The following is a 24,048-nucleotide window of genomic DNA, read 5'->3' as shown; positions in this document are numbered from 1 at the left end:
ACAGAACACAATCAGAGTTATATTAAATCATTTCCTGGTTCTTTACATTTATATATTGTATTTATATTTTTGCTTTATAATGTCATTGACTGGGATCAATGTTTTTCAAAGCTCAATGTTTATCCATCCATCATTAAAGTAATCCATATGTAACCCAGTGGATTAATAAATGTCTTCCGAAGCGAAACAATACGTTTGTGAGAAAAACTATTCATATTTATAGCTTTTTATGATAGAGACAAGACATTTACAAAGTTAAAAAGACAATTTAAATATGGCGGCACGTGTTATCGCATTGGATGTTATGCATCTCATGACTAGTCGTAATGTGAATTGTGATGAAACGCAGTAGAGACACGTGAGAAACAATGCGATTGAGTTGTTGTAGTCTGTTTACATTACATATACATCGTAACTTGCTTAAAGCTTAAAATATAAAGTTTTTCTCACAAGCCTATCATTTTGCATCAGAAGACCCACTGGGTTATATATGGATCACTTTAATGATGAATGGATGCACTTTTGGAACTTCAAAACATTGATGCCCAGTCAATGCCATTATTAAGCATTGAAGAACCAGGACCAGTGGCGGACAATGACTTATTTTCCGAGGGCGCACAATGCAATGCGAAGCTCATTCCAACATGTATGTAGCCCGTCATGTGTGTGGTTCGTCATTTTAAAATATGTGTTAGGCGTTAGGGCTGTCACTTTTTATTCGATATTCGAATATGCATTCGAACATGACGTGAAATATCCGTATTCGAACTATAAATAAACCATCCGGTTTTTAAAATGCCATGTGTGGCGCATTTTTTACAGTAACACCTCGTAATAGGAAGGAGGCTGAAAGTGAGACCGACGACAGCAACTGTGCGCAAGAGAGGGAATCAAATGGGACCAAAATGAACATCATGTGCATGTCAAGATAGAACTAGATATGCAATTCCCAAGGAATTACCAGTGCATGAAAATGCAAAAAGCTGATTGACAGAAATGTAAAAGAAATTTAGTCTAGTAGTTTACCTGGCTGTTGACATGTTTTAGTGTGAAGCTAGCATGATTTAAAAAAGTTATCATGATGAAATATGATGCTAGCATGATTAGCATGATTCAGCATGACGTTAGCATGATGTTAGCATGATTTAAAAAAGTTATCATGATGAAATATGATGCTAGCATGATTAGCATGATTCAGCATGACGTTAGCACGATGTTAGCATGATTAGCATGAAGCTAGCACGATGCTAACATGATTAGCATGAAGCTAGCACGATGTTAGCATGATTAGCATGAAGCTAGCACGATGCTAGCATGATTAGCATGAAGCTAGCACGATGCTAGCATGACTAGCATGAAGCTAGCATGATTAGCATGAAGCTAGCACGATGCTAGCATGATTAGCATGAAGCTAGCACGATGCTAGCATGATTAGCATGAAGCTAGCACGATGCTAGCATGATTAGCATGAAGCTAGCACGATGCTAGCATTGTTTGGCATGAAGCTAGCACGATGCTAGCATGATTAGCATGAAGCTAGCACGATGCTAGCATGATTAGCATGAAGCTAGCACGATGTTAGCATGATTAGCATGAAGCTAGCATGATGCTAGCATGATTAGCATGAAGCTAGCATGATGTTAGCATGATTAGCATGAAGCTAGCATGATGCTAACATGATTAGCATGATGCTAGCATGATTAGCATGATGTTAGCATGAAGCTAACACGATGCTAGTATGATTAGCATGAAGCTAGCATGATGTTATCATGATTAGCATAAAGCTAACATGATGTTAGTATGATTAGCATGAAGCTAGCATAATTTGCATGAAGCTAGCATGATGCTAACATGATTACCATGAAGTTAGCATGAATTTAGCATGAAATTAGCATGATCCTAGCATTATTAGCATGATGCTAGCATGATTAAGATGATGCTAGCATGATTAGCATGAAGCTAGCATGATTTAGCATGAAGCTAACAAGATTTAACATGAAGCTAGCATGATTTAACATTAAGTTAGCAAGATTTATTATAAAATTAGCATAAAGCTAGCATGAAACTAGCACGAAGCTAGCATGACTTAGCATGAAGCTAGCATGAAGCTAATATGACCCAAAGATCCGACCCCCATGTCTCTATGATGTCCGGATCCAGAGATATAAGGCTTTGTTTATTATGTTGCTAGGCTGCTCATATTTGGTTGCTAGGGGCGTGGCTTAATACCTCAATAAGGATGGTGAGAGACTGATTGGATGCCTGAGTAAAATGAGCCCACCCCCATGTCTCTGTGACACTGTGCTGCAAAGATATCCATCTGGGCATTTTATAATGGCAGTCTATGGGAGATGTTGCTAGGGTGCCCAAAATGGTTGCTAGGGGCGTGGCTTGATAGCTGAATAAGGATCCTAAGGGACTGATTGGATGCCTGAGTAAAATGAGCCCACCCCCATGTCTCTATGACACTGCGCTGCAAAGATATCCCATCCGGGACGTTTTTAGTTCCTTATATGGGCATGATTCCTGCCCCATTATAAGTCTATGGGGAAATTTGGGGACCTCTTACACCCCAGGGGTACAACTTACACCCCATTGTGAGGTATGTTCTTACAGAGCCTGCCAGCCTCTTCAAATGTGGCAAGTCACAAGTTTCTGTGAAATCCTAGGTCTGAGCTACGACTCGTCAAAGTTTGTCGCAATGTTAAGTCTATGGGATTTTTCGGCTGCTTTTTCGCCCCTGGGGCGTAGACCGTACCCCCGATTGCTTATAAAAGTCATAGCACACTATTCCCGAATAGTCCGCACGTTTGAGAGTTTGAATGAAGTTTCTAAGTTAAACGGTTCGAGCCGTATTAATTGCGGAAATTTGGTTGGAAGAATAATAATAATAATAATAATAACTAGATAGGTACATTTCCTGAAGAAAATGTGAAGTGGTGCTTGCCGTGGCAAAATCCTCGGGACAATATATGATTATACTCCAACCCAAAAGTAAAACGTTCCAACCCCCGTGTCTCTATGAGGTTTTGATGCAGAGATATGAGGCTTTGTTTATGCGGTTGCTAGGGTACTGTATTTGGTTGCTATGGAAAAATTTGGCATCCACTAGTGATTACACTCAGAGTCACGAGTTAAACGGTCCAACCCCCGTGTCTCTACGATGTTCTGATGCGGAGAAATAAGGCTTTGTTTACACTGTTGCTAGGGTACTGTATTTGGTTGCTAGGGAAAAAATTGGCATCCACTAGTGATTACACTCTGATTCACGAGTCAAACGGTCCAACCCCCGTGTCTCTACGATGTTCTGATGCGGAGATATAAGGCTTTGTTTACTCTGTTGCTAGGGTACTGTATTTGGTTGCTAAGGAAAAAAATGGCATCCCATAATGATTACACTCTGAGTCACGAGTCAAACGGTCCAACCCCCGTGTCTCTATGAGGTTTTGATGCAGAGATATGAGGCTTTGTTTATGCGGTTGCTAGGGTACTGTATTTGGTTGCTATGGAAAAATTTGGCATCCACTAGTGATTACACTCAGAGTCACGAGTTAAACGGTCCAACCCCCGTGTCTCTACGATGTTCTGATGCGGAGAAATAAGGCTTTGTTTACACTGTTGCTAGGGTACTGTATTTGGTTGCTAGGGAAAAAATTGGCATCCACTAGTGATTACACTCTGATTCACGAGTCAAACGGTCCAGCCCCCGTGTCTCTACGATGTTCTGATGCGGAGATATAAGGCTTTGTTTACTCTGTTGCTAGGGTACTGTATTTGGTTGCTAGGGAAAAAAATGGCATCCCATAATGATTACACTCTGAGTCACGAGTCAAACGGTCCAACCCCCGTGTCTCTACGATGTTCTGATGCGGAGATATAAGGCTTTGTTTACTCTGTTGCTAGGGTACTGTATTTGGTTGCTAGGGAAAAAATTGGCATCCCATAATGATTACACTCCGAGTCACGAGTCAAACGGTCCAACCCCCGTGTCTCTACGATGTTCTGATGCGGAGATATAAGGCTTTGTTTACACTGTTGCTAGGGTACTGTATTTGGTTGCTAGGGAAAAAATTGGCATCCCATAATGATTACACTCTGAGTCACTAGTCAAACGGTCCAAGCCCCGTGTCTCTACGATGTTCTGGTGCGGAGATATAAGGCTTTGTTTACTCTGTTGCTAGGGTACTGTATTTGGTTGCTAGGGAAAAAATTGGCATCCCATAATGATTACACTCTGAGTCACGAGTCAAACGGTCCAACCCCCGTGTCTCTACGATGTTCTGATGCGGAGATATAAGGCTTTGTTTACTCTGTTGCTAGGGTACTGTATTTGGTTGCTAGGGAAAAAATGGCATCCACTAGTGATTACACTCCGAGTCACGAGTCAAACGGTCCAACCCCCGTGTCTCTACGATGTTCTGATGCGGAGATATAAGGCTTTGTTTACTCTGTTGCTAGGGTACTGTATTTGGTTGCTAGGGAAAAAAATGGCATCCCATAATGATTACACTCTGAGTCACGAGTCAAACGGTCCAGCCCCCGTGTCTCTACGATGTTCTGATGCGGAGATATAAGGCTTTGTTTACTCTGTTGCTAGGGTACTGTATTTGGTTGCTAGGGAAAAAAATGGCATCCCATAATGATTACACTCTGAGTCACGAGTCAAACGGTCCAACCCCCGTGTCTCTACGATGTTCTGATGCTGAGATATAACTGTTTGAATTTTATGTTGCTAGGGTGCTCAAAAGTGGTTGCTAGGGGCGTGGCTTAATACCTATGTAAGGATCCTGAGAGACTGATTGGATGCCTGAGTAAAATGAGCCCACCCCCATGTCTCTATGACAGTGTGATGCAAAGATATCCATCTGGGCATTTTATAATGGCAGTCTATGGGAGATGTTGCTAGGGTGCCCAAAATTGTTGCTAGGGGCGTGGCTTAATAGCTTTGGGATGATCCTGAGAGACTGATTGGATGCCCGAGTAAAATGAGCCCACCCACTTATCTCTACGACACTGTAAAGCAAAGATATCCCATCTGGAACTGTTTTATTCCCTTATATGGGCATGTTTCCTGCCCCATTATAAGTCAATGGGAATTTTTGGGTGCCTCTTACACCCCAGGGGTACAACTTACACCCCATTGTGATCCATGTTCTTACAGAGCCTACCACCCTCTTCAAATGTTGTAACCCACATGTTTCTATAAAATCCTCGAGCGGAGCTATGACCTGTCAAAGTTGGGCGCAATGTTAAGTCAATGGGATTTTTCGGGTGGTTTTTCGCCCCCCTTTCAGAAATCCTGCACCCGATCCCTTATAAAAGTCATAGCACACCTCTCCTCAATAATCCGGTCGATTTGAGCCCTCTTTCGTGGGACTACGTTAAACCGTGCGGGACGAGTTACGCGCCGAAAAAGTGTCCAGAAAAAGAAGAATAATAATTATAAATAATAAGTATGAGCAATAGTAATAGTGATGCCTTGCATAAATGCAAGCACCACTAATAACTAGATATGCAATTCCCAAGTAATTACCAGTGCATGAAAATGCAAAAAGTTGTTGACAGAAATGTAAAAGAAATTTATTCTAGTAGTTTACCTGGCTGTTGACATGTTTTAGTGTGAAGCTAGCATGATTTAAAAAAGTTATCATGATTCAGCATGACGTTAGCATGATGTTAGCATGAAGCTAGCATGAAGCTAGCATGATTAGCATGAAGCTAGCATGATGCTAGCATTATTAGCATGAAGCTAGCATGATGCTAGCATGATTAGCATGAAGCTAGCATGAAGCTAGCATGATGCTAGCATGATTAGCATGAAGCTAGCATGATGCTAGCATGATTAGCATGAAGCTAGCATGATGCTAACATGATTAACATGAAGCTAGCACGATGTTAGCATGATTAGCATGAAGCTAGCACGATGTTAGCATGATTAGAATGAAGCTAACACGATGCTAGCATGATTAGCATGAAGTTAGCACGATGCTAGCATGATTAGCATTAAGCTAGCACGCTGTTAACATGATTAGCATGAAGTTAGCACGATGTTAGCATGATTAGCATGAAGCTAGCACGATGCTAGCATGATTAGCATGAAGCTAGCACGATGCTAGCATGATTAGCATGAAGCTAGCACGATGCTAGCATGATTAGCATGAAGCTAGCACGATGCTAGCATGATTAGCATGAAGCTAACACGATGTTAGCATGATTAGTATGAAGCTAGCACAATGTTAGCATGATGTTAGCATGATTAGCATGAAGCTAGCATGAAGCTAGCATGATGTTAGCATGATTAGCATGAAGCTAGCATGATGTTAGCATGATTAGCATGAAGCTAGCATGATGCTAGCATGATTAGCATGATGCTAGCATGATTAGCATGAAGCTAACATGATGCTAGCATGATTAGCATGAAGCTAGCATGATGCTAGCATGATTAGCATGAAGCTAGCATGATGCTAGCATGATTATCATGAAGCTAGCATGATTAGCATGAAGCTAACATGATTAGCATTGAAGCTAGCATGAAGCTAGCATGATTAGCATGAAGCTAGCATGATTAGCATGAAGCTAACATGATTAGCATTGAAGCTAGCATGAAGCTAGCATGATTAGCATGAAGCTAGCATGATTAGCATGAAGCTAGCATGATTAGCATGAAGCTAACATGATGTTAGCATGATTAGCATGAAATTAGCATGATTAGCATGAAGCTAACATGATTAGCATTGAAGCTAACATGATGTTAGCATGATTAGCATGATGTTAGCATGATTAGCATGAAGCTAGCATGATTAGCATGAAGCTAGCATGATTAACATGATGCTAGCATGATTAGCATGAAGCTAGCATGATTTAGCATGAAGCTAACAAAATTTAACATGAAGCTAGCATGATTTAGCATTAAGTAAGCAAGATTTATTATGAAATTAGCATAAAGCTAGCATGAAACTAGCACGAAGCTAGCATGACTTAGCATGAAGCTAGCATGAAGCTAATATGACCCAAAGACCCAACCCCCATGTCTCTATGATGTCCGGATCCAGAGATATGAGGCTTTGTTTATTATGTTGCTAGGCTGCTCATATTTGGTTGCTATGGGCGTGGCTTAATACCTCAATAAGGATGGTGAGAGACTGATTGGATGCCTGAGTAAAATGAGCCCACCCGCCACCCCCATGTCTCTGTGACACTGTGCTGCAAAGATATCCATCTGGGCATTTTATAATGGCAGTCTATGGGAGATGTTGCTAGGGTGCCCAAAATGGTTGCTAGGGGCGTGGCTTGATAGCTCAATAAGGATCCTAAGGGACTGATTGGATGCCTGAGTAAAATGAGCCCACCCCCATGTCTCTATGACACTGCGCTGCAAAGATATCCCATCCGGGACGTTTTTAGTTCCTTATATGGGCATGATTCCTGCCCCATTATAAGTCTATGGGGAAATTTGGGGACCTCTTACACCCCAGGGGTACAACTTACACCCCATTGTGAGGTATGTTCTTACAGAGCCTGCCAACCTCTTTAAATGTGGCAAGTCACAAGTTTTTGTGAAATCCTAGGTCTGAGCTACGACTCGTCAAAGTTTGTCGCAATGTTAAGTCTATGGGATTTTTCGGCTGCTTTTTCGCCCCTGGGGCGAAGACCGTACCCCCGATCGCTTATAAAAGTCATAGCACACTATTCCCGAATAGTCCGCACGTTTGAGAGTTTGAATGAAGTTTCTAAGTTAAACGGTTCGAGCCGTATTAATTGCGGAAATTTGGTTGGAAGAATAATAATAATAACTAGATATTAAAGTTTGAAGACAAACTTTATGTTGGCTTGAAAAAGCGTAGCCTGAACGTTTAAAACGGACTGACAGAAGTTTAGTTTAGTAGGCTATCTGGCAGTTAGTATGTTTAAGTATGAAGCTAACATGATTAGCATGAAGCTAGCATGAAGCTAACATGATTAACATGAAGCTAGCATGAAGCTAACATGATTAGCATGAAGCTAGCATGATGCTAGCATGATTAGCATTAAGCTAGCATGATGTTAGCATGATTAGCATTAAGCTAGCATGATGTTAGCATGATTAGCATGAAGCTAGCATGATGTTAGCATGATTAGCATGAAGCTAGCATGATGCTAGCATGATGCTAGCATGATTAGCATGAATCTAGCATGATTAGCATGAAGTTAGCATAAAGCTAGCATAATTAGCATTAAGCTAGCATGATGCTAGCATGATTAGCATGAAGCTAGCATGATGCAAGCATGATTAGCATGAAGCTAGCATGATGCTAGCATGATTAGCATGAAGCTAACATGAAGCTAGCATGATTAACATGAAGCTAGCATGATGCTAGCATGATTAGCATGAAGCTAACATGATGCTAGCATAAAGCTAGCATGATTAGCATGAAGTTAGCATAAAGCTAGCATGATGCTAGCATGATTAGCATGAAGCTAGCATGATGCTAGCATGATTAGCATGAAGCTAGCATGATGCTAGCATGATTAGCATGAAGCTAGCATGATGCTAGCATGATTACCATGAAGCTAGCATGATGGTACCATGATTAGCATGAAGCTAGCATGATTGGCATGAAGCTAGCATGATGCTAGCATGATTAGCATGAAGCTAGCATGATGGTACCATGATTAGCATGAAGCTAGCATGATGTTAGCATGATTAGCATGAAGCTAGCATGATGTTAGCATGATGCTAGCATGATTAGCATGAAGCTAGCATGATGCTAGCATGAAGCTAGCATGATTAGCATGAAGCTAGCATGATGCTAGCATGAAGCTAGCATGATTAGCATGAAGCTAGCATGATGCTAGCATGATTAGTATGTAGCTAGCATGATGCTAGCATGATTAGCATGTAGCTATCATGATTAGCATGAAGCTAGCATGAAGCTAGCATGATTAACATGAAGCTAACATGATGCTAACATGATTAGCATGAAGCTAACATGATTAGCATGAAGCTAACATGATGCTAACATGATTAGCATGAAGCTAGCATGATGCTAGCATGATTAGCATGAAGCTAGCATGATGCTAGCATGATAAGCATGAAGCTAGCATGATTAGCATGAAGTTAGCATAAAGCTAGCATGACTACCATTAAGCTAGCATGATGCTAGCATGATTAGCATGAAGCTAGCATGATGCTAGCATGATTAGCATGAAGCTAGCATGATGCTAGCATGATTAGCATGAAGCTAGCATGATGCTAGCATGATTAACATGATGTTAGCATGATTAGCATGAGAATAGCATGATTAGCATGAAGCTAGCACGATTTAACGAGAAGCTAGCATGATAAGCATTAATGCTAGCATGATTAGCATTAAGCTAGCACTATTTAATGTGCAGCTAACAAGATTTAACATTAAGTTAGCATGATTTAGCATTAAGTTAGCAAGATTTATTATGAAATTAGCATAAAGCTAGCATGAAACTAGCATGAAGCTAGTATGACTTAGCATGGAGCTAGCATGAAGCTAACATGACCCAAAAACCCAACCCCCATGTCTCTAAGATGTTCAGATCCAAAGATATAAGGCTTTGTTTATTATGTTGCTAGGGTGCTCAAATTGGTTGCTAGGGGCGTGGTTTAATACCTCAGTAGGAATCCTAAGAGACTGATTGGATGCCTGAGTAAAATGAGCCCACCCCTATGTCTCTATGACACTCTGGTGTAAAGATATCCATCTGGGCTTTTTAAAATGGCAGTCTATGGGAGATGTTGCTAGGGTACCCAAAATTGTTGCTAGGGGCGTGGCTTAATAGCTTTGGGGCGATCCTAAGAGACCTATTGGATGCCTGAGTAAAATGAGCCCACCCCATGTCTCTACGACACTCTAAAGTGAAGATATTCCATCTGGGACGCTTTTACTCCCTTATATGGGCATGTTTCCTGCCCCATTATAAGTCAATGGGAAATTTTGGGGGCCTCTTACACCCCAGGGGTATAGCTTACACCCCATTGTGATGTATGTTCTTACAGAGCCTGTCAGCCTCCTTAAATGTGGTAAGCCACAAGTTTCTAAAAGTTTCTCACTCACAGCTATGACCCGTCAAAGTTTGTCTCAATGTTAAGTCAATGGAAATTTTGGGGTGTTCGAGACCCCCGTTTAGGAATTCGGAAGGTCCCATCAGTTAGAAAAGATATAGCACACTAAGTCAGACCAGTCTGAAGGTCTGTGGAAAATTTGGTGCATGTAGCTTGAAAGCTCTAGGACGAGTTAGTGTTTATAATTTTGGGGGGAGAAAAAGAATAATAATAACTAGATATTAAAGTTTGAAGACAAACTTTATGTTGGCTTGAAAAAGCGTAGCCTGAACGTTTAAAACGGTTTGACAGAAGTTTAGTTTAGTAGGCAGTCTGGCAGTTAGTATGTTTAAGTATAAAGGTAGCATGATTAGCATGAAGCTAGCATGATGCTAGCATAATTAGCATGAAGCTACCATGATGCTAGCATGATTAGTATGAAGTTAGCATGATGCTAGCATGATTAGCATGAAGCTAGCATGATGTTAGCATGATTAGCATGAAGTTAGCATGATGTTAGCATGATTAGCATGAATCTAACATGATGGTAGCATGATTAGCATGAAGTTAGCATGATGCTAGCATGATTAGCATGAAGCTAGCATGATGTTAGCATGATTAGCATGAAGTTAGCATGATGTTAGCATGATTAGCATGAATCTAACATGATGGTAGCATGATTAGCATGAAGCTAGCATGATGCTAACATGATTAGCATGAAGCTAGCATGATGCTAGCATGATTAGCATGAAGCTAGCATGATGCTAGCATGATTAGCATGAAGCTAGCATGATGCTAGCATGATTAGCATGAAGCTAGCATGATGCTAGCATGATTAGCATGAAGCTAGCATGATGCTAGCATGATTAGCATGAAGCTAGCATGATGCTAGCATGATTAGCATGAAGCTAGCATGATGCTAGCATGATTAGCATGAAGCTAGCATGATGCTAGCATGATTAGCATGAAGGTAGCATGATGCTAGCATGATTAGCATGAAGGTAGCATGATGCTAGCATGATTAGCATGATGCTAGCATGATTAGCATGAAGCTAGCATGATGCTAGCATGATTAGCATGAAGCTAGCATGATGCTCGCATGATTAGCATGAAACTAGCATGATTTAGCATGAAGTTAGAAAGATTTATTATGCAATTAGCATAAAGCTAGCATGAAACTAGCATGAAGCTAGTATGACTTAGCATGGAGCTAGCATGAAGCTAAAATGACCCAAAGACCCAACCCCCATGTCTCTATGATGTTCAGATCCAGAGATATAAGGCTTCGTTTATTATGTTTCTAGGGTGCTCATATTTGGTTGCTAGGGGCGTGGCTTAATACATCAATAAGAATCCTAAGAGACTGATTGGATTCCTGAGTAAAATGAGCCCACCCCTATGTCTCTATGACACTCTGGTGCAAAGATATCCATCTGGGCTTTTTATAATGGTAGCCTATGGGAGATGTTGCTAGGGTACCCAAAATTGTTGCTAGGGGCGTGGCTTAATAGCTTTGGGGTGACCCTAAGAGACTGATTGGATGCCTGAGTATAATGAGCCCACCCCCATGTCTCTACGACATTCTAAAGTGAAGATATTCCATCTGGGACGCTTTTATTCCCTTTTATGGGCATGTTTCCTACCCCATTATAAGTCAATGGGAAATTTTGGGGGCCTCTTACACCCCAGGGGTACAGCTTACACCCCATTGTTAGGTATGTTCTTACACAGCCTGTCAGCCACCTTAAATGTGGTAAGCCACAAGTTTCTACAAGTTTCTCACTCGCAGCTATGACCCATCAAAGTTTGTCTCAATGTTAAGTCAATGGAAATTTTGGGGTGTTCGAGCCCCCCGTTTAGGAATTCAGAAGGTCCCATCAGTTAGAAAAGATATAGCACACTAAGTCAGACCAGTCTGAAGGTCTGTGGAAAATTTGGTGCATGTAGCTTGAAAGCCCTAGGACGAGTTAGTGTTTATAATTTTGGGGGGATAAGAAAGAATAATAATAACTAGATATTAAAGTTTGAAGACAAACTTTATGTTGGCTTGAAAAAGCGTAGCCTGAACGTTTAAAACGGATTGACAGAAGTTTAGTTTAGTAGGCTATCTGGCAGTTAGTATGTTTAAGTATAAAGCTAACATGATTAGCATTAAGCTAGCATGAAGCTACCATGATTAGCATGAAGCTAGCATGATGCTAGCATGATTAGCATGAAGCTAGCATGATGCTAGCATGATTAGCATGAAGCTACCATGATGCTAGCATGAAGCTAGCATGATTAGCATGAAGCTAGCATGATGTTACCATGATTAGCATGAAGCTAGCATGATTAGCATGAAGCTAGCATGATGCTAGCATGATTAGCATGAAGCTAGCATGATTAGCATGAAGCTAGCATGATGTTAGCATGATTAGCATGTAGCTAGCATGAAGCTAGCATGATTAGCATGAAGCTAGCATGATGCTAGCATGATTAGCATGATGCTAGCATGATTAGCATGAAGCTAGCATGATGCTAGCATGATTAGCATGAAGCTAGCATGATGCTAGCATGATTAGCATGAAGCTAGCATGAAGCTAGCATGATTAGCATGAAGCTAGCATGATGCTAGCATGATTAGCATGAAGCTAGCATGATGTTAGCATGATTAGCATGAAGCTAGCATGATGTTAGCATGATTAGCATGAAGCTAGCATGAAGCTAGCATGATGTTAGCATGATTAGCATGAAGCTAGCATGATGCTAGCATGATTAGCATGAAGCTAGCATGATGCTAGCATGATTAGCATGAAGCTAGCATGATGCTAGCATGATTAGCATGATGCTAGCATGATTAGCATGAAGCTAGCATGATTAGCATGAAGCTAGCATGATGCTAGCATGATTAGCATGTAGCTAGCATGATGCTAGCATGATTAGCATGAAGCTAGCATGATGCTAGCATGATTAGCATGAAGCTAGCATGATGTTAGCATGATTAGCATGAAGCTAGCATGATGCTAGCATGATTAGCATGAAGCTAGCATGATGCTAGCATGATTAGCATGAAGCTAGCATGAAGCTAGCATGATGCTAGCATGATTAGCATGAAGCTAGCATGAAGCTAGCATGATGCTAGCATGATTAGCATGAAGCTAGCATGATGCTAGCATGATTAGCATGAAGCTAGCATGATGCTAGCATGATTAGCATGAAGCTAGCATGATTAGCATGAAGCTAGCATGATGCTAGCATGATTAGCATGTAGCTAGCATGATGTTAGCATGATTAGCATGAAGCTAGCATGAAGCTAGCATGATGCTAGCATGATTAGCATGAAGCTAGTATGATGCTAGCATGATTAGCATGAAGCTAGCATGATTAGCATGAAGCTAGCATGATGCTAGCATGATTAGCATGTAGCTAGCATGAATCTAGCATGAAGCTAGCATGATGCTAGCATGATTAGCATGAAGCTAGCATGATGCTAGCATGATTAGCATGAAGCTAGCATGATTAACATGAAGCTAGCATGATGCTAGCATGATTAGCATGTAGCTAGCATGAAGCTAGCACGATTAGCATGAAGCTAGCATGATGCTAGCACGATTAGCATGAAGCTAGCATAAAGCTAGCATGATTAGCATGAAACTAGCATGATTCTAGCATGATTAGCATGAAGCTAGCATGATGCTAGCATGATTAGCATGAAGCTAGCATGATGCTAGCATGATTAGCATGAAGCTAGCATGAAACTAGCAAGATTAGCATGAAGCTAGCATGAAGCTAGCACGAGGCTTGCATGATTAACATGAAGTTAGCATGAGAATAGCATGATTAGCATGAAGCTAGCATGATTTAACGTGAAGCTAGCATGATTAGCATGATGCTAGCATGATTAGCATTAAGCTAGCACTATTTAACGTGCAGCTAACAAGATTTAACATGAAGTTAGCATGATTTAGCATGAAGTTAGCAAGATTTATTATGAAATTAGCATAAAGCTAGCATGAAACTAGCATGAAGCTAGTATGACTTAGCATGGAGCTAGCATGAAGCTAACATGACCCAAAGACCCAACCCCCATGTCTCTATGATGTTCAGATCCAGAGATATAAGGCTTTGTTTATTATGTTGCTAGGGTGCTCAAATTGGTTGCTAGGGGCGTGGTTTAATACCTCAGTAGGAATCCTAAGAGACTGATTGGATGCCTGAGTAAAATGAGCCCACCCCTATGTCTCTATGACACTCTGGTGTAAAGATATCCATCTGGGCTTTTTATAATGGTAGTCTATGGGAGATGTTGCTAGGGTACCCAAAATTGTTGCTAGGGGCGTGGCTTAATAGCTCTGGGGCGATCCTAAGAGACTGATTGGATGACTGAGTAAAATGAGCCCACCCCCATGTCTATACGACACTCTAAAGTGAAGATATTCCATCTGGGACGCTTTTACTCCCTTATATGGGCATGTTTCCTGCCCCATTATAAGTCAATGGGAAATTTTGGGGGCCTCTTACACCCCAGGGGTACAGCTTACACCTTAATGTGATGTATGTTCTTACAGAGCCTGTCAGCCTCCTTAAATGTGGTAAGCCACAAGTTTCTACAAGTTTCTCACTCGCAGCTATGGCCCGTCAAAGTTTGTCTCCATGTTAAGTAAATGGGAAATTTGGGGTGTTTGAGCGCCCCGTTTAGGAATTCGGAAGGTCCCATCAGTTAGAAAAGATATAGCACACTAAGTCAGACCAGTCTGAAGGTCCGTGGAAAATTTGGTGCATGTAGCTTGAAAGCTCTAGGACGAGTTAGTGTCCAAAATTTTGGGGTGCTAAGAAGAATAATAATAACTAGATATTAAAGTTTGAAGACAAACTTTATGTTGGCTTGAAAAAGCGTAGCCTGAACGTTTAAAACGGATTGACAGAAGTTTAGGTTAGTAGGCTATCTGGCAGTTAGTATGTTTAAGTATGAAGTTAACATGATTAGCATGAAGCTAGCATGAAGCTAACATGATTAGCATGAAGCTAGCATGATGCTAGCATGATTAGCATGAAGCTAGCATGATGCTAGCATGATTAGCATTAAGCTAGCATGATGCTAGCATGATTAGCATGAAGCTACCATGATGCTAGCATGAAGCTAGCATGATTAGCATGAAGCTAGCATGAAGCTAGCATTATGCTAGCATGATTAGCATGAAGCTAGCATGATGCTAGCATGATTAGCATGAAGCTAGCATGATGCTAGCATGATTAGCATGTAGCTAGCATGATGTTAGCATGATTAGCATGTAGCTAGCATGAAGCTAGCATGATGCTAGCATGATTAGCATGAAGCCAGCATGATGTTAGCATGATTAGCATGAAGCTAGCATGATTAGCATGTAGCTAGCATGATGCTAGCATGATAAGCATGTAGCTAGCATGAAGCTAGCATGAAGCTAGCATGATGCTAGCATGATTAGCATGAAGCTAACATGATGTTAGCATGATTAGCATGAAGCCAGCATGAAGCTAGCATGATGTTAGCATGATTAGCATGAAGCTAGCATGATGCTAGCATGATTAGCATCAAGCTAGCATGATTAGCATGAAGCTAACATGATGCTAGCATGATTAGCATGTAGCTAGCATGATTAGCATGAAGCTAGCATGATGCTAGCATGATTAGCATGAAGCTAGCATGATGCTAGCATGATTAGCATGAAGCTAGCATGATGCTAGCATGATTAGCATGAAGCTAGCATGAAACTAGCAAGATTAGCATGAAGCTAGCATGAAGCTAGCACGAGGCTTGCATGATTAACATGAAGTTAGCATGAGAATAGCATGATTAGCATGAAGCTAGCATGATTTAACGTGAAGCTAGCATGATTAGCATGATGCTAGCATGATTAGCATTAAGCTAGCACTATTTAGCGTGCAGCTAACAAGATTTAACATGAAGTTAGCATGATTTAGCATGAAGTTAGCAAGATTTATTATGAAATTAGCATAAAGCTAGCATGAAACTAGCATGAAGCTAGTATGACTTAGCATGGAGCTAGCTTGAAGCTAACATGACCCAAAGACCCAACCCCCATGTCTCTATGATGTTCAGACCAAGAGATATAAGGCTTTGTTTATTATGTTGCTAGGGTGCTCAAATTTGGTTGCTAGGGGCGTGGCTTAATGCCTCAATAAGAATCCTATTAAGACTGATTGGATGCCTGAGTAAAATGAGCCCACCCCTATGTCTCTATGACACTCTGGTGTAAAGATATCCATCTGGGCTTTTTATAATGGTAGTCTATGGGAGATGTTGCTAGGGTACCCAAAATTGTTGCTAGGGGCGTGGCTAAATAGCTTTGGGGCGATCCTAAGAGACTGATTGGATGACTGAGTAAAATGAGCCCACCCCCATGTCTCTACGACACTCTAAAGTAAAGATATTCCATCTGGGACGCTTTTATTCCCTTATATGGGCATGTTCCCTGCCCCATTATAAGTCAATGGGAAATTTTGGGGGCCTCTTACACCCCAGGGGTACAGCTTACACCCCATTGTGATGTATGTTCTTACAGAGCCTGTCAGCCACCTTAAATGTGGTATGCCACAAGTTTCTACAAGTTTCTCACTCACAGCTATGACCCGTCAAAGTTTGTCTCAATGTTAAGTCAATGGAAATTTTGGGGTGTTCGAGACCCCCGTTTAGGAATTCGGAAGGTCCCATCAGTTAGAAAAGATATAGCACACTAAGTCAGACCAGTCTGAAGGTCTGTGGAAAATTTGGTGCATGTAGCTTGAAAGCCCTAGGACGAGTTAGTGTTTATAATTTTGGGAGGAGAAAAAGAATAATAATAATAATAACTAGATAGGTACATTTCCTGAAGAAAATGTGAAGTGGTGCTTGCCGTGGCAAATTTCGGGGGACAATATATGATTATACTCCAAGCCAAAAGTAAAACAATTCAACCCACATGTCTCTACGATATTCTGATGCGAAGATATAAGGCTTTGTTTATTCGGTTGCTAGGGTACTGTATTTGGTTGCTAGGGAGAAAATTGGCATCCACTAGTGATTACACTCTGAGTCACGAGTCAAACGGTCAAACCCCCGTGTCTCTACGATGTTCTGATGCGGAGATATAAGGCTTTGTTTACTCTGTTGCTAGGGTACTGTATTTGGTTGCTAAGGAAAAAAATGGCATCCACTAGTGATTACCCTCCGAGTCACGAGTCAAACGATCCAACCCCCGTGTCTCTACGATGTTCTGATGCGGAGATATAAGGCTTTGTTTACTCTGTTGCTAGGGTACTGTATTTGGTTGCTAGGGGAAAAAATGGCATCCACTAGTGATTACTCTCCGAGTCACGAGTCAAACGGTCCAAACCCCGTGTCTCTACGATGTTCTGATGCGGAAATATAAGGCTTTGTTTACTCTGTTGCTAGGGTACTGTATTTGGTTGCTAGGGGAAAAAATGGCATCCACTAGTGATTACCCTCCGAGTCACGAGTCAAACGGTCCAACCCCCGTGTCTCTACGATGTTCTGATGCGGAGATATAAGGCTTTGTTTACTCTGTTGCTAGGGTACTGTATTTGGTTGCTAGGGGAAAAAATGGCATCCACTAGTGATTACCCTCCGAGTCACGAGTCAAACGGTCCAAACCCCATGTCTCTACGATGTTCTGATGCGGAGATATAAGGCTTTGTTTACTCTGTTGCTAGGGTACTGTATTTGGTTGCTAGGGGCGTGGCTTGGGAGTGGCCAATGATGTGCCCAGTGATTACACTCCGAGTCACAAGTAAAACGGTCCAACCCCCGTGTCTCTATGATGTTCTGATGCGGAGATATAAGGCTTTGTTTACTCTGTTGCTAGGGTACTGTATTTGGTTGCTAGGGGCGTGGCTTGGGAGTGGCCAATTATGTGCCCAGTGATTACACTCCGAGTCACAAGTAAAACGGTCCAACCCCCGTGTCTCTACGATGTTCTGATGCGGAGATATAAGGCTTTGTTAACTCTGTTGCTAGGGTACTGTATTTGGTTGCTAGGGGCGTGGCTTGGGAGTGGCCCATGATGTGTCCAGTGATTACACTCCGAGTCACAAGTAAAACGGTCCAAATCCCGTGTCTCTACGATGTTCTGATGCGGAGATATAAGGCTTTGTTTATTCGGTTGCTAGGGTGCTCAAATTTGGTTGCTAGGGCCGTGGCTTGGGAGTGGCCAATGATGTGCCCAATTGTTACACCCCTAGTCACAAGTTAAACGGTCCAACCCCCGTGTCTCTACGATGTTCTTATGCCGAGATATAACTGTTGGTATTTTATGTTGCTAGGGTGCTCAAAAGTGGTTGCTAGGGGCGTGGCTTAGTAAGTCTGTAAGGATCCTGAGAGACTGATTGGATGCCTGAGTAAAATGAGCCCACCCCCATGTCTCTATGACACTGTGGTGCAAAGATATCCATCCGGGCATTTTATAATGGCAGTCTATGGTATAGGTTGCTAGGGTGCCCAAAATGGTTGCTATGGTAACCTTACACCCCATTGTGGGGGACGTCCTGACAGAGTCTAGCACCCTCTTCAAATGTAGTAACCCACATGTTTCTATGAAATCCTGGCTCGGACCTATGACCCGTCAAAATTTTTGCAATGGTAAGTCTATGGGATTTTGCCCCATTGACTTTTCATTGGGGCACTTTTGGGCACCTCTTACACCCCAGGGGTACAACTTACACCCCATTGTGATCCATGTTCTTACAGAGCCTACCACCCTCTTCAAATGTTATAACCCACATGTTTCTACAAAATCCTCGAGCGGAGCTATGACTCGTCAAAGTTGGGCGCAATGTTAAGTCAATGGGATTTTTTGGGTGGTTTTTCGCCCCCCTTTCGGAAATCCTGCACCCGATCGCTTATAAAAGTCATAGCAGACTTCTCCTCAATAAGCCGGTCGATTTGAGCCCTAATTTATGGGTCTACGACAAAGCGTGCGGGACGAGTTACGCGCCGAAAAAGTGTCCAGAAAAAGAAGAATAATAATAATAACTAGATAGGTACATTTCCTGAAGAAAATGTGAAGTGGTGCTTGCCGTGGCAAATTTCGGGGGACAATATATGATTATACTCCAAGCCAAAAGTAAAACAATTCAACCCACATGTCTCTACGATATTCTGATGCGAAGATATAAGGCTTTGTTTATTCGGTTGCTAGGGTACTGTATTTGGTTGCTAGGGAGAAAATTGGCATCCACTAGAGATTACACTCCGAGTCACGAGTCAAACGGTCAAACCCCCGTGTCTCTACGATGTTCTGATGCGGAGATATAAGGCTTTGTTTACTCTGTTGCTAGGGTACTGTATTTAGTTGCTAGGGAAAAATTGGCATCCACTAGTGATTACACTCCGAGATACGAGTCAAACGGTCCAACCCCCGTGTCTCTGCGATGTTCTGATGTGGAGATAAAAGGCTTTGTTTACTCTGTTGCTAGGGTAATGTATTTGGTTGCTAGGGAGAAAATTGGCATCCACTAGTGATTACACTCCGAGTCACGAGTCAAACGGTCCAAATCCCGTGTCTCTACGATGTTCTGATGCGGAGATATAAGGGTTTGTTTACTCTGTTGCTAGGGTACTGTATTTGGTTGCTAGGGAAAAAATGGCATCCACTAGTGATTACCCTCCGAGTCATGAGTCAAACGGTCCAACCTCCGTGTCTCTACGATGTTCTGATGCGGAGATATAAGGCTTTGTTTACTCTGTTGCTAGGGTACTGTATTTGGTTGCTAAGGAAAAAAATGGCATCCACTAGTGATTACCCTCCGAGTCACGAGTCAAACGATCCAACCCCCGTGTCTCTACGATGTTCTGATGCGGAGATATAAGGCTTTGTTTACACTGTTGCTAGGGTACTGTATTTGGTTGCTAGGGAAAAAAAAGGCATCCACTAGTGATTACCCTCCGAGTCACGAGTCAAACGGTCCAAACCCCGTGTCTCTACGATGTTCTGATGCGGAGATATAAGGCTTTGTTTACTCTGTTGCTAGGGTACTGTATTTGGTTGCTAGGGAAAAAAATTGCATCCACTAGTGATTACCCTCCGAGTCACGAGTCAAACGGTCCAACCCCCGTGTCTCTACGATGTTCTGATGCGGAGATATAAGGCTTTGTTTACTCTGTTGCTAGGGTACTGTATTTGGTTGCTAGGGAAAAAAATTGCATCCACTAGTGATTACCCTCCGAGTCATGAGTCAAACGGTCCAACCCCCGTGTCTCTACGATGTTCTGATGCGGAGATATAAGGCTTTGTTTACTCTGTTGCTAGGGTACTGTATTTGGTTGCTAGGGAAAAAAATGGCATCCACTAGTGATTACCCTCCGAGTCACGAGTCAAACGGTCCAAACCCCATGTCTCTACGATGTTCTGATGCGGAGATATAAGGCTTTGTTTACTCTGTTGCTAGGGTACTGTATTTGGTTGCTAGGGAAAAAAATGGCATCCACTAGTGATTACCCTCCGAGTCATGAGTCAAACGGTCCAACCCCCATGTCTCTACGATGTTCTGATGTGGAGATATTAGGCTTTGTTTACTCTGTTGCTAGGGTAATGTATTTGGTTGCTAGGGGCGTGGCTTGGGAGTGGCCAATGATGTGCCCAGTGATTACACTCCGAGTCACAAGTAAAACGGTCCAACCCCCGTGTCTCTACGATGTTCTGATGCGGAGATATAAGGCTTTGTTTACTCTGTTGCTAGGGTACTGTATTTGGTTGCTAGGGGCGTGGCTTGGGAGTGGCCAATGATGTGCCCAGTGATTACACTCCGAGTCACAAGTAAAACGGTCCAAACCCCGTGTCTCTACGATGTTCTGATGCGGAGATATAAGGCTTTGTTTATTCGGTTGCTAGGGTGCTCAAATTTGGTTGCTAGGGGCGTGGCTTGGGAGTGGCCAATGATGTGCCCAATTGTTACACCCCTAGTCACAAGTAAAACGGTCCAACCCCCGTGTCTCTAAGATGTTCTGATGCCGAGATATAACTGTTTGTATTTTATGTTGCTAGGGTGCTCAAAAGTGGTTGCTAGGGGCGTGGCTTAGTAAGTCTGTAAGGATCCTGAGAGACTGATTGGATGCCTGAGTAAAATGAGCCCACCCCCATGTCTCTATGACAGTGTGATGCAAAAATATCCATCTGGGCATTTTATAATGGCAGTCTAAGGGAGATGTTGCTAGGGTGCCCAAAATTGTTGCTAGGGGCGTGGCTTAATAGCTCTGGGATGATCCTGAGAGACTGATTGGATGCCCGAGTGAAATGAGCCCACCCACTTATCTCTACGACACTGTAAAGCAAAGATATCCCATCTGGAACTGTTTTATTCCCTTATATGGGCATGTTTCCTGCCCCATTATAAGTCAATGGGAATTTTTGGGTGCCTCTTACACCCCAGGGGTACAACTTACACCCCATTGTGATCCATGTTCTTACAGAGCCTACCACCCTCTTCAAATGTTGTAACCCACATGTTTCTATAAAATCCTCGAGCGGAGCTATGACCTGTCAAAGTTGGGCGCAATGTTAAGTCAATGGGATTTTTCGGGTGGTTTTTCGCCCCCCTTTAAGAAATCCTGCACCCGATCCCTTATAAAAGTCATAGCACACCTCTCCTCAATAATCCGGTCGATTTGAGCCCTCTTTCGTGGGACTACGTTAAACCGTGCGGGACGAGTTACGCGCCGAAAAAGTGTCCAGAAAAAGAAGAATAATAATTATAAATAATAAGTATGAGCAATAGTAATAGTGATGCCTTGCATAAATGCAAGCACCACTAACTAGATAGGTACATTTCCTGAAGAAAATGTGAGTGGTGCTTGCCGTGGCAAATTTCGGGGGACAATTTATGATTATACTCCAAGCCAAAAGTAAAACGGTCCAACCCCTGTGTCTCTACGATGTTCTGATGCAGAGATATAAGGCTTTGTTTACTCTGTTGCTAGGGTACTGTATTTGGTTGCTAGGGGCGTGGCTTGGGAGTGGCCAATGATGTGGCCAGTGATTACACTTCAAGTCACAAGTAAAACGGTCCAACCCCCATGTCTCTACAATGTTCTGAAGGCGAGATATAAGGCTTTGTTTACTCTGTTGCTAGGGTAATGTATTTGGTTGCTAGGGAAAAAATGGCATCCACTAGTGATTACCCTCCGAGTCATGAGTCAAACGGTCCAACCCCTGTGTCTCTACGATGTTCTGATGCGGAGATATAAGGCTTTGTTTACTCTGTTGCTAGGGTACTGTATTTGGTTGCTAAGGAAAAAAATGGCATCCACTAGTGATTACCCTCCGAGTCACGAGTCAAACGATCCAACCCCCGTGTCTCTACGATGTTCTGATGAGGAGATATAAGGCTTTGTTTACTCTGTTGCTAGGGTACTGTATTTGGTTGCTAGGGAAAAAAATGGCATCCACTAGTGATTACCCTCCGAGTCACGAGTCAAACGGTCCAAACCCCGTGTCTCTACGATGTTCTGATGCGGAGATATAAGGCTTTGTTTACTCTGTTGCTAGGGTACTGTATTTGGTTGCTAGGGAGAAAATTGGCATCCACTAGTGATTACCCTCCGAGTCATGAGTCAAACGGTCCAACCCCCGTGTCTCTACGATGTTCTGATGCTGAGATATAAGGCTTTGTTTACTCTGTTGCTAGGGTACTGTATTTGGTTGCTAGGGAAAAAATTGGCATCCCATAATGATTACACTCTAAGTCACGAGTCAAACGGTCCAACCCCCGTGTCTCTACGATGTTCTGATGCGGAGATATAAGGCTTTGTTTACTCTGTTGCTAGGGTACTGTATTTGGTTGCTAGGGAAAAAATTGGCATCCCATAATGATTACACTCTGAGTCACGAGTCAAACGGTCCAACCCCCGTGTCTCTACGATGTTCTGATGCGGAGATATAAGGCTTTGTTTACTCTGTTGCTAGGGTACTGTATTTGGTTGCTAGGGAAAAAAATGGCATCCCATAGCAATTACACTCTGAGTCACGAGTCAAACGGTCCAACCCCCGTGTCTCTAAGATGTTCTGATGCGGAGATATAAGGCTTTGTTTACTCTGTTGCTAGGGTACTGTATTTGGTTGCTAGGGAAAAAATTGGCATCCCATAGTGATTACACTCTGAGTCACGAGTCAAACGGTCCAACCCCCGTGTCTCTACGATGTTCGGATGCGGAGATATAAGGCTTTGTTTACTCTGTTGCTAGGGTCCTGCATTTGGTTGCTAGGGAAAAAATGGCATCCACTAGTGATTACGCTCCGAGTCACGAGTCAAACGGTCCAAACCCCGTGTCTCTACGATGTTCTGATGCGGAGATATAAGGCTTTGTGTATTCGGTTGCTAGGGTAGTGTATTTGGTTGCTAGGGAGAAAATTGGCATCCCATAATGATCATACTCCAAGCCACAAGTAAAACGGGCCAACCCCCGTGTCTCTACGTTGTTCTGATGCGGAGATATAAGGCTTTGTTTACTCTGTTGCTAGGGTACTGTATTTGGTTGCTAGGGAAAATATTGGCATCCCATAATGATTACACTCCGAGTCACGAGTCAAACGGTCCAACCCCCGTGTCTCTACGATGTTCTGATGCGGAGATATAAGGCTTTGTTTACTCTGTTGCTAGGGTACTGTATTTGGTTGCTAGGGAAAAAATTGGCATCCCATAATGATTACACTCCGAGTCACAAGTCAAACGGTCCAACCCCCGTGTCTCTACGATGTTCTGATGCCGAGATATAAGGCTTTGTTTACTCTGTTGCTAGGGTACTGTATTTGGTTGCTAGGGAAAAAAATTGGCATCCCATAATGATTACACTCCGAGTCACAAGTCAAACGGTCCAACCCCAATGTCTCTACGATGTTCTGATACGGAGATATAAGGCTTTGTTTACTCTGTTGCTAGGGTACTGTATTTGGTTGCTAGGGAAAAAATTGGCATCCCATAATGATTACACTCTGAGTCACGAGTCAAACGGTCCAACCCCCGTG

At 42.4% G+C, this 24,048-nt stretch overlaps 1 protein-coding gene across 8 annotated transcripts in view; it reads right to left on the bottom strand.

Moving 5' to 3' along the window:
* Window positions 1–24,048, bottom strand: part of LOC135745955 (uncharacterized) — a 605,494-nt gene that overhangs the window by 2,748 nt on the left and 578,698 nt on the right. The gene's annotated exons all lie outside the window — the stretch shown is intronic.

The sequence above is a fragment of the Paramisgurnus dabryanus genome, chromosome 10 (genome assembly GCF_030506205.2).
Source record: "Paramisgurnus dabryanus chromosome 10, PD_genome_1.1, whole genome shotgun sequence".
NCBI classification, from domain to species: domain Eukaryota; kingdom Metazoa; phylum Chordata; class Actinopteri; order Cypriniformes; family Cobitidae; genus Paramisgurnus; species Paramisgurnus dabryanus.
This window is presented reverse-complemented; position numbering and strand designations above follow the sequence as displayed.